The following is a 12,470-nucleotide window of genomic DNA, read 5'->3' as shown; positions in this document are numbered from 1 at the left end:
GCTGGAGCAACTGAAAGTCACACCTGCGCGGTGCAGGCCAACTCAGGCAAGTACATCAGGAGGGAGTGGGCTGAAGGTTAGCTCTCGCTGTTCTGTGGGGAAAAAATAGAAACAGAGGTTCATGTGGGTTATCTAGAGCAGACCACCTTAGGTAGACTTCTCTGTGATGGAGAGAGAGGGCACAGGGGCACAAGAGAGCAAGCTCCACAGAGAGATAGGTTCAGTGTTATGAACAAGGCTTCCTTGGGCTTGGTGGGAAGTAGACAGGCTGGGCAAGGTCTGAACCAGGCTCGGCAACTGGAAAGGGGGCGCAGCCAGATACAGAGGCAGCAGTGCTATTTCCAATGAGAACACATGCTCCCAGTCCATTCATCTGCAGACAGAAGAGAACTGATACCAATTCTAGTCTGTTCAGTTCTGTTCCCAAACTCACTGCAATCAAGTTCTTCTGTCCCCAGGCACTTAAAGTTAGGTCAGAACTCACAGTGTAAGGGCACATGCCTCCTCACTGCAAAGTCTACCGAAATTTGGGGGTTCCCACTACTCGCTCAAGTTTGATAGTTCATTAGAATGACTCACAGAACCTAGGAAAACACCACATTTATTACAAAAGATTCAAATCAGAACCAGAATAAAGAAAAGACACATAAGGCAAGGTCTGGACGGGTCCCCAGCATGAAGCTTTCATGTTCCATGGGAAGTGTTTATTGTTCAGGTACAAAGATGCCTATCACCAACCAGGAAGCTCACCTGAGCTTCAGTATCCAGAAGTTTACTGGGGGTTTCATTACATGGGACTGATTGACTCATTGCCCATGGAAATTAACCCAATCTCCAGCTCTCCTTCCAGAAGTCAGATGATTTACCTCATTAGCATAAAGTCACCCAATTCAGTACGGAATCCTTCAGTAATTGCAGACACTCCAATCAATGGAAAACATTCCAAGGGTTTACCTCCCAAGAACCAAGGACAAAGATCAAAATCTATGGGTAAAGCAATTCTTCACCCCACAGAGACCAACTCCAAAATCTGTGTCCCCAACCCACCTCCTCTCTGGATAAGAGCTGATTTTAGATGTGTGTCTTTCTGTTTCTCAGGTCCTCTGACTGTTGACTGATTAAGCTAATCTTGGCTTTTTACAAATATCTGAAGGGAAGGGAATAAATCACAGGAAAAAAAAAAATATGTAAGAAAGCAATTCAGGTCTAGAATTCCTTCAAAAAGGTGAGGGAGACTTCGGGAAAAGTGAGGCAGAAAGTACCAGGGCCAGGCCACAGGCTGTATGCAGGATGTGCTCTGGGGCCTTGCGTATCACTATTTTAGAATGTAACGTAAGCTCCAAGAGCTAGGGGACTTGAGCTCTAGATGAAGAGCCTACATACTCTGGACTAAGAGACTTTCCTCTCAGAGACTCGATCCCATCGATAACAAAGGGAATGCCAACTAAAAGGTCTCTAGGGACCCTACTTTTTCTAAAATTCAATGACTTACAGCAAAATAATCAGTTTGCCATTACAATGCCAGGCCAGGTTCAAGTGGTTTCAATTCAAGAACTCATACAATTCTCACACCAACCCTATGCGGTATAATTTATTGTCTCTACAGAACTTGGGTTTGGGGTAGGCTGTGGGCTACAATTGGAGCCCTAACTCCATTCTGAGTCTTGATGGAAGTTCAAACTCCATTTGAGTTACTGATGTTACTTACTCAGCACTTGCTATGCAAGCCCCAGCAGGGGCAGGTTGACCTCAGAAAGAATACGGTTCAAAGAGTATGCAGAAACATGCTTACACAGAGAAGTAGGAAACTTAATTGGGCATGTCCTTAATGACTTATTGAAAATAGTCAATCAGAATAACTTACTTTAGCTAGCCAGTCAGAATACTTCATACTGGTGTTGTTAAATGCTGTCCAGTAGGTTCCAACTTACAGTGTCCCTGTATAGTGTTTCCAAGGAGTGGCTGCTGGGTTTGAACCACTGACCTTGCAGTTAGCAGTCAGGTGTTTATCCTACAGCACCACACCAGAAGTCCCTTTATACTGTTAGTTCCTGACATTTTAATTTTTCAGCCTCGCCGGTGGAGCACTCAGTGGGAGGAAGCACTGTGTTGAGAGCTTCTTGACCCTGGGTTTCCCAATTCATGAATTGTTTTCTCCTGTATTAAACCTCTCTGCTTTTAGCTTTACACAAAGTCCAAGTTTCTCAGCTCTAGACACATTACATGATGGGCTTCAAAAAGATTGTGGACAAATGGAATGGAAAGATAATGGAATTTCCCACAACATTTCTGCAGCTCCCTTGTCTAAGAGAAAATAGAAAGTTTAAGAATGTGTAAAGGGTTACACAAGTTGGACTGGGTTTCTAATCTATCCAGTCTGACTTCAGAACCTTAGCCTAAGTATTAGACTGAGACAGACAGTTTCATATTTCAACACTCTTCTTTAAATGTATTTATAATTAAAATTAAGAGAAAAGGCAGAATGCATCACAAGTATTTAGGTGGGGGTCTAAAATGAACTTCAGGAAAGATGTCTTCTATAATCTTGCAATTACAAAAGTATTATATTTATTATTAAAAGGTCATATCTTATCTATTCAACATTACAGTATCTTAAAAACAAGCTGGGAGTTGGCACAAGATAGCAAAGTTTTCCCCATGACTTTTTCAAAGTCAGATAAACTAATGATAGGAACTTAAACCATAACTCCACTTAAATGTGATGATGATAACTGAACGTGTTCATTACCTTCATGTAAAAATATAGTGTTGCAGGAGAATATCAAAAGTACCATGGGCCTTCCTCTTTCCACCATCTTGGAGTCTGGGGAGGCCTGCTGGGAACAAGACTTCAGAGCCGGCACTATGTCTAGAAGGCTATGGTCCAAGGCAATTTTTGGGTCTCCAGAACCAACGGGAACATACAGCTTTTCTTAAAATTGAAGGTGTTAATGCTAGAGATGAAACCGAATTCTGCTTAGGCAAAAGATGGGCTTATGTGTACAAAGCAAAGAGCAATACAGTGACTTCTGGTGGCAAACCTAACAAAACCAGAGTAACCTGGGAAAAGGTAACTCATGCCCATGGAAACAGTGGCATGGTTCGGGCTAAATTCCGAAGCAATCTTCCTGCTAAGGCCATTGGACACAGAATCCGTGTGATGCTGTATCCCTCAAGGATTTAAACTTACTGAAAAGTTGTGGATTTGTTATTTGTTAAAAATGAATGAAATTGTGGATTTGTTACTTGTTAAAAAAAATAAAATAAAAAATACCATGGACTGCCAAAAGAACAAACCAGTCTGTCTTGAAAGAAGTACAGCCAGAATGCTCCCTGGAAGCCAGGATGGCCAGACTTCGTCTCTCATACTCTGGACATATTGTTAGGAGGGACCAGTCTCTGGAGAAGGATATCATGTTTGGTAATGGAGTATGGGACAAAAAGAGGAAAACTCCCAAATAGATGGATTGGCACAGTGGCAGTAGCAATGGACTCAAATGTAGCAACAATTATGAAGTTGGCAAAGGACAGGGCAGTGTTTTGTTCTGTTGTACATAGGGTCTCTATGAGTTGGTACTGACATGATGGCACCTAACAACAACATGCTATATAATGGGAGTCCTGGTGTAGTGCTGTAGGATAACCACTAAACTGCTAATCACAAAGTCACTGGTTCAAACCCACCAACCACTCCTTGGCAACCCTGTACAGGGTTGTTGTGAGTTGAAACCAACTGGAAAGCAGTTAACAACTACAGTATAAAGTATTCTGATTGGCTAACAACAACAACAACAAAATGTTACATAAGGAGCCCTGGTAGCCTAATGGATTACAAACTGGGCTGCTAACTGCAAAGTCAGCAGTTCAAATCTTCCAGGTGCTCCATGGGAGAAAGATTAGGCTTTCTGTACCCATCAAGACTGACAGCCACGGAAATTCTACACAGGATCACTGGGAGTAAGAACCGACTTGGTGTCACACCACCACCACCACCACTATCAATATGCTATATAATCTGTTGGTAAAATTTTCACTTTGAGTAATGTCTTAATAATCTTATGGATTACCCAGCGCTCCAAATTAAAATATTCAAGATCGTGTAAATTTTATTGTTGTGATTCTTACTTTATGAAGTGTTGGAAGCAGTTTGCACTAGACTGCTAACCTACAGGCTGGCAGTTCAAACCTATACTGCAGAAGAAAAGTCTTGACAATCTGCATCCCTTAAGGTAACAGCTAAGAAAACCCTATGGAGCAGTTCTACTCTATAAATACATGAGTTTTCCGTGAGTCAGAATGGATGACAATTAACAACAACATACAGATAAACCTGGGGAATTTGGCTGTTCCTTATCATTTTCCTTAGGCCAAAATGACTTGCCCAATGAACTGATGTATGTAGAATATTGATTCCCAAGGTCAAGGACAACTCACTCATACACCAAAATTAAGCCAATGCAGTTGATTCAGTTCCAACTATAATATACAGTAGAACTTCCCCATAGGGTTTCCAAGGCTGTAAAACTTTACAGAAGCAGGTTGCCACATCTTTCTTGTCAAACAGCCAGTGGGTTCAAACTGCCAACCTTCTGGTTAGCAGCACAAACCAAATCGGTTACTACCGAGTCAATTCCAACTCATAGCAACCCTATGTAGGGTTTCTGAGGCTATAAATCTTATGGGAGCAGAAAGCCTCATCAGTTAGCAGCCAAGCACTTAAATTTATAGGGAAATTTTTTTTTAAAAAAGAACACTCAATAGAATGGCCCTCTGGCAGACATGTGCTACATTCACAAGTAGTATGACCTTGGATAAGTTACTTGGACTCTCTAAGCTTTACCTCCCTCATCTACATATTCTCCTTCAGAGACTAGACTGTAAATATCAAGTACTATGCTCATTAGGAGTCCTTGTATGGTGCTGTAGGTTAATGTACTGGACTACAAGGTCACTTTGAATCACAAGGTTGGCGATTCAAGCTCACCAGCCACACCTCAGGAAACTTATACAGGGTCGCTATGAATCAGAACTGACTCAATGGCACCTAACAACAATAACAACAACATGCTCATTACACTAAATAAATGGGGTGTGGCACTGCAGAAAAAGCACTGGACTGCTAAGCAAAAGGCCCACAGGTCAAACCCACCAGTTTCTCCTTGGAAACCCTATAAAGGGTTGCTTTATTGCTATAAAGGGTGGCTTTATTACTAACAACATTATTGCTAAGAGCAGTATTTCTCCTTCCACTTATGGAAGTGGCATAAATCTACTGTGTCATGCCATTAAAACGTTGCATTCAAGGCAGTCATTTTAAGACAGGGTGTGATGGAAAGAAATCCTGTGGACCAGAACTGGCAATCTGGACTCTCTTCTTGGCATCAACATCCAGAGGCAAATGATTAACTTCTCTGAACCTCTGTTCTCATTTTAAAACCAAAATCCACCACACAATGTATAGTTCTGTAATTCACAAGTCATTCTTTTCTCTGATATCACAGAACCTGAGAGTAAAGTTAACAGTAGCAGCCTCAACTTCACATCTAAGTGGCAAGATGCAAACTCTTTAGAAATGCACTTAAAAGTGAACCTGCAACAGCAGAGAAGGGCATGGGTGCAAGTGGGAACTGGAAAGGGCAAAACCACATGATTAGCCTCATTTATTCCCACCCGCTGCTTCAGAATTACTTTTCCCAACTGCTCTTAAATAATGAACCCCAATGATCCATTTTCCTAGCATCCCGCAGGTCTTCTGCAAATGAGAACAACTAAGGAAGCTAAATATAGCGAAAGAGACTCAGCGCTGCTGCACATGTACATCTGGTGCAATATTAGAAACAGGAGGCAGCTGCTATCTGAGAGCTGAAACTGCAAACCCCAACAAGACAGGGACATTTCTGTAGGATATACAGTCTATTTCAAACTTTCCATGAACTATCCAGTCTTCAAAGCTCAAAAATAACAAATGGCTTAGATTTAACTTCAAATATTTATATTACCTTTACTGCAAAAATAATCCCGATTTTTCCTTTGCCAGGTTTCTGCTAAGAACGAGAAGTTATTTGCTGTTTTGGTTAAATCAAAGTAATATGGGCAATGAATGTACTGCCTGCAATGTAAGTTTCCTTCCAGGCATAACTAACAGACTCAAGTCTATCGCTTGGTTTCTAAGCTCCTATCAGGGGCTAAGTCATGTTCTTTGTCTGAACTTCCAGAAGCTGTTCCCATTCTCATTCTCTAACCTTCTAACCCCAACCCTGCATTCAATCATCTGAAATAAAAGTGGGTCAGAGGAGGGAGGTTCCAGATAAACTTGGGCATCATTTGGCCAACCTCTGGGCCCCATTCTCCTGTCTGCCAAGGTTCCCAGGGACACTGGAGGTGATGTTTTTCTCTGCTCCGCTTGAGGTCCTGACCTTCAGGAAAGCAAACCCACTCCACTTCCACTGTCCGATTCCACACTGCTGGAACCCCACGCGCTAGGGCAGCGAGGTACCGTGTAATCCCGGACAAGTCGCCTGGGCAGGTAAACCCGGATCGGAACAAGGGTCCTCTCCTGTCCCGATATTCAGGAAATAACTCTGTCCTGCTCAGACTCAGGATGAAGGCCAAAGACGCCCATGACTCCCTCCACGCTTTCACAGAACAAGGTGTCCACACCCCGAAACCCTTTGCAGAACAACACCCTTAGTAGGAACCGATCCTGGGTCCTGCTGGGCCTGCATTCCAAGCTGCCCCCATGCGCCGGGCCCGCTTGGCGAGGCCGGGCCGTTCTGCAGCTAGGCCGTGACAGCCGTCACCTTCCCGGTCACCACTCGGGAAACTGGAATCGAGAGTCGGCGGGCGGACGTCCGGGAGACAAAACGCGAACGCAGGGCCCGCTACTGGACTCCCCAGCTTCCTGAAAAGATTTCGGGTTCCGGGACAAACTTCTGGAGACCAAGAACACCCGCACTTACAGTTTCTGGCTGCCGAACCTCAGGCACTCGGTTGGCTTGCAAACCACTACGTTCACAACCCAGCCTGAGAAACTACACCTCCCGAAACGCACCGCTTCTTGCGCAAGCGCAGTGGGGCTCGGGTGGCCGCCTTGGAGCTGCGACGTGGGGTGGGACCCACGGGACCTGGGATGAACCTTCCGGGCTTGTTCGCGTTCTGCAAGTTGCCTGACCTGGAGGGGCTTGGCGGACCGAGGACATCACGTCATTGGGCCCCTGCGCCCTCAACTGTGTCATAGTCCCTGAATGCTACCTCGCAGCTGCCTACAGATGAAGACCCATGGATCCCCATGAGAAGTTTCCAAATTTAACATTCATTTTCTCTATTAAAACGCACGCAGTTTCCTATGGGATAATGGTAGGGTGCCCCAGTACTAGGACCCTATTGTCTCTAAGTGCCGTCGATGGGTTCCGACCCACAGCGACCCTGTATTGGGTTTACAAGGTGTGGCTGGTGAGCTAGAACCACCGGCCTTGCGGTTAAACCAGCTTTGCATTCCAGTGCATATAATACCCACTAGCTTCATTCATTCAGCGAACACTTGCAAACACGGTCAGAGTTTAAGTAATTCTTTTTAAGAATTTAAGTAGATTCTTGTCTCGTGGGAGGGTACAAAAAAGATACACTTATGCTAGGAAAACGAGAGGGGGGGGGGCGGGAATTGTTTACTGAGTTTTTACTATGAGCTGACTCACCCTTCAATAAATGAAGAAACTAAGGTATGGCGAGACTATGTTGTTTAGCTAAGAAAATGAGAGGACTGAAGATCAGTGATAGAATAGTGATCTGAATGAACCCACCAGCCGCTCCTTGGAAACCTTATACAGGGTCGCTGTAGGTAGGAACTGACTGGACGGATGCTAACAACAAACAACAAGAATCTGATTTCCAGGCCTTTTGTGGTAATAGTACAAAATGTTAGGGGAAGGCAGAGGAGAGACCAAATCAGGGGTAGGGTACTTACTTGTTAGTAAAAGTTTTCCTGGAGAAAGTTAACAAAACTGGCTTTGTTCTAAACACTTTGAGGCTTTTGTCTAACAGAAGTTTCATAACAACTGGCAATGTTGAATTTTACCTGATTTCTTTACAGCTTAAAGTAATCTCCATCCCCAACCCTTTGTGTTCCCGAAATGGCTTATTAGGAAGAGCCACATTTCTCCATATAATTTAGAAAGACTAGAAGATGCCCCAATTTACCTCAGACAAGGTGGGACACAGACCTTTCAGATTCCCATTCTTTGCCTTATAAAGGATTAGTTGAACAGCTTCTCACCACTAATCAATTGGAATAAACTGTATTAACCAAACTTCTCCTTTCCCCTGGGTCCCTGTGTTACTTGGAGTGCTAATCGCACCTCAGCCCTACAAGTGAGGGTTCTTGCCTTCTACTGATTAGGAATAGGCAGGAGAAGCAGAGTCTTCATAGGAAAGAGGCTTACAAGTAAAGACAGTGAGGGCTTCGTGCAATGTTTAGCCCCAATCTTTCCAACAAAGGCTTTGCTGCAGGTTTAAAAAGTTTTGGGTGCGGAAAAGGCATCATGTTCATTCATAGAGTGGATTCTAGTACTCTAGTACTGGGCAGCCTGTGGTTATCCCATAGGAAACTACCTGTGTTTTAACAGAGAAAATGGATCTTGGCTGAAAGTAGAGATTACCAGAAAGATGTTTACTTGTGCTTTATTGACTATACAAAGGCTTTTGAATGTGTGGATCATGACAAGCTATGAGTAACATTGTGAAGAGTGGATATTTCAGAACATTTCATTGTGTTCATTAGGAACCTGTATAGAGACCAAGATGCAGTTGTTAGGACAAAACAAGGGGACACTGAATGTTTTTACATCAGGAAAGGTGTGCACTAGAGTTGTATTCTTTCACCCTACTTATTCAATCGATATGCTGAGCAAATAATCTGAGAAACTAGATTATATGAAGAAGAACACAGTGTCAGAATTGGAGGAAGACTCAGGAACACCCTGCGATATGCAGATGATACAACCTTGCTTGCTGAAAGTGAAAAGGACTTAAAATACTTACTGATGAAGATAGAAGACCACAGCCTTCAGTGTGGGTTGCAGCTCATGTAAAGAAAACAAAAATCTTCACAATTGGACCAATAAGTAATATCATGTTAAATAGAGAAATGATTGAAGTTGTCAAAGACTTAATTTTGCTTAGATCCACAGTCAACACTCATGGGAACAGCAGCCAGAAATCAAATGACATATTTCATTAGGCAAATCTGCTGCCCAAGACCTCTTTAAAGTCTTCAAGAGCAAAGCTATCAGTTTGAGGACTAAGGTGCACCTGACCCAAATCATGGTATTTTCCAGTAGCCTCATCTGCATGTGAAAGTTGGACAATGAATAAGGAACACCATAGAAGAATTGGTAAGTTTGAGTTGTGAGGTTGAAGAAGAATATTGAAGGTAGACTGGGTTGCCAGAAGAACAAATATCTGTGTTGGAAGAAGTACGGCTGGAGTGCTTCTTAGAAGCCAGGATGGTGAGACTTTGTCTCTCCTACTTCAGAACTGACTCTACAGCACCTAACAACAATAACAAGTGGGAATTTCCAGAAAGTGGAAATTCCATTTAGGAAGGACTTTCCTGGTCCATTTAAGGGTGCACATCATTTCTTCAAGATGGAGTCCACCACAAAGACCTCTGGTAGGAGCAGACAAAACTTATTCAGGAATATTGTGCATGCATAACTATGGTTCAGCTCCTTCCTGGGCCTGGTAATCTTCTCTGCCTACAAGGATAAATCATCCTTCAAAGTAGGTAAAGCCAGTTAACCTACAAAACACCTTAAAATACAGAAATCTTATGGATGGTGTCTTTACAGTAAACAGTAAAATGGGCAAAGTCTTGTGATTAGCCTTCCAAGAGGCCCCCTAGACTCGCTGTCTCAGGGAGAGTTGGAGAGGTAAATGTTGGGGGTTGAGACACATGAAGGCCTGAGTTTGACCCATCGTAGCTGCTCAGGGAACTTCTTTGGAGGCTGTGGGGTTATAGTTCTTGAAAATCATTCACTGCTGAGAATCCACTCAATTAACCTTTACTGAGTGCCTAGTGTATGTGTCCCAGGCAGTGGGCCAGGCTCTGGTAGAGAACCAAAGAAACCCCCTGTCCTCAAGACAATCTTTTTTTTCCTATTAATCCTTTCCAAGGGCCCCCCTAGGCTCCCTGTCTTAACCTGCACTTTGGTCTTCAGCCCCTCAGTAAGAGCCCCTCCTGAAGAATGGAATGATCACAGCATCCTTTTATCCTACTTCCTTACACTCTGTCCTTTCTAGTCTTTTTCACTCCTCTCTAGAAGAAAAAAAAAAAAAAAACTCTTTTTGTTTAACCCTTGAGGTCCCTGGATGGCACAAACAGTTTGTGCTTGACTACTAACTGAAAGGATGATGGTTTGAATCCACCATAGAAGAAAGGCCTACTGGCCTTGTTGTGGTTAGGTTCCAACTCCTAGCAACCCTATGCACAATAGACCACAACACTGCCCAGTGCTACTACGCCACCCTCACAATTATTGTTATGTTTGAGCCCATTATTGCAGCCACTGTGTCATTACATCTTGTTCAGGTTCTTCCTCTGTTTTTACCACCAATAACCCTATAGAGCTAGCAGAGTGGTTACGAATCGGGCTGCGAACCTTAAGGTCAGCGGTTCGAAACTACCAGCCGCTCCGCGGGAGAAAGATGAGGCTTTCTACTCCCGTAAGGATTTACACCCTCAGAAACCCTGTACAGGGTCGCTATGGGTCGGAATCGACTCGATGGCACTTAACAACAACAACAACAACCCTATAGAGAACAACTCTACTATGAAACATGTGAAGTTACTGTTAGTTGGAATTGACTGAATGGTTTTGCTTTTCAGATGGTTGCTTACTCTTAGTTTCAGAGCATCATCCCTATTGCAGTAGCACCCCCAAGTCCTTTCCTCCCACTTGAAAAAAATCCCTTTGAATGAAGTCTCCTGTTAAAGTTAGGATTTGTTTTATATTTAGCACCACCCTAAGAAGAACATAATATAATTATAACAGTTTCACAGTTGAAGAAACACAAAAAAATTAGTTTGTCCAGTGTTTTAAAGTTTTCAAATGTTAGAGTGAGGACTTAAACATAGGTGGTCTGCCTTGGTGTGGTGCTGTGGGATAAGAACTGGACTGCTAACAACAGTTCAGACCCACCAGGTATTCCTCAGAAACTCTATACAGGATTGCTATGAGTTGAACCAATTTGATGGCACTTAACAACAACAACAATCTGGATCTAGGGCAGCCATTGCAGTAGATTCCTTTTCAAATCGTTTCTGAGATCTGCTTTAATGAGAAATAAGTGGTACTTTCATCACTAGTCTGCCAGTTTGTCATTTTGTGGTCGATTTCATGTTGCTGTGATACTGGAAGCTATGTCACTGGTATTTTAAATACCAGAAGGGTCACCAATGATGGACAGATTTCAGTGGAGCTTCCAGACTCAGACAGACTAGGAAAAAGGAGAGACGGAGTATTTCTGAATGTTTAGTCACTGAAAACCTTATAAATAGCAGTGAAACATTGTCAGATATAGTGCTGGAAGATAAAAACATTATGAATAACTCCAGAATATTGTTAGATATAGTGCTGAATGATGAGCCCCTCAGGTTGGAAGGCACTCAAAATATGACTGGGGAGAAGCTACTGCCTCAAAGTAGAGTTGACTGTGATGACATGAATGGAATAAAGCCCTTGGGACCTTCATTGCTGATGGGCATAACTCAAAATGAGGAGAAACTAATGAAAATAGCCATTCATAATTGAAATATGGAATGTACAAAATATGAATCTAGGAAAATTGTAAACTGTCAAAAATGAAGTGGAACACACAAAGATCAATATCCTAGGCATTCGTGAGTCAAAAAGGACTGGTATTGGCCACTTTGAATCAGATGTCCATATGGTTTATAATGCTGGGAATGACAAATTCATGAGGAATGTTGTCACATTCATCATCAAAAAGAACATTTCAAGCTCTGTCTTGAAGTACAATGCTGTTTGTGATAGGATAATATCCGTATGCCTACAAGGAAGATCAATTAATGCACTATTATTCAAATTTATGCACTAACCACTAAAGTCAATGATGATGAAATTGAAAAATTCTACCAAAATCTTCAGTCTGAAATTGATCAAACATATAATTGAGATGTATTAATAATTACTGATGATTAGAATGTGAAGGTTGGAAACTAAGAAGGGTCAGTAGTTGGAAAACATGGTCTTGGTAATAGAAGTAATGCTGGAGAATGCATGATAGAATTTTGCAAGACCAATGACTTCTTTATTGCAAATACTTTTCTTAAACAACATAAAAGTGACTTCACACATGGACCTCACCAGATGGAATGCACAAGAATGAAATTAACTACATCCGTGGGAAGATACCGTGGAAAATCTCCATATCATCAGCCAAAACAAGGCCAG

The sequence above is a fragment of the Chrysochloris asiatica genome, unplaced genomic scaffold (genome assembly GCF_000296735.1).
Source record: "Chrysochloris asiatica unplaced genomic scaffold, ChrAsi1.0 scaffold00049, whole genome shotgun sequence".
Lineage (NCBI taxonomy): Eukaryota > Metazoa > Chordata > Mammalia > Afrosoricida > Chrysochloridae > Chrysochloris > Chrysochloris asiatica.
Note: the sequence above shows the minus strand (reverse complement) of the source record.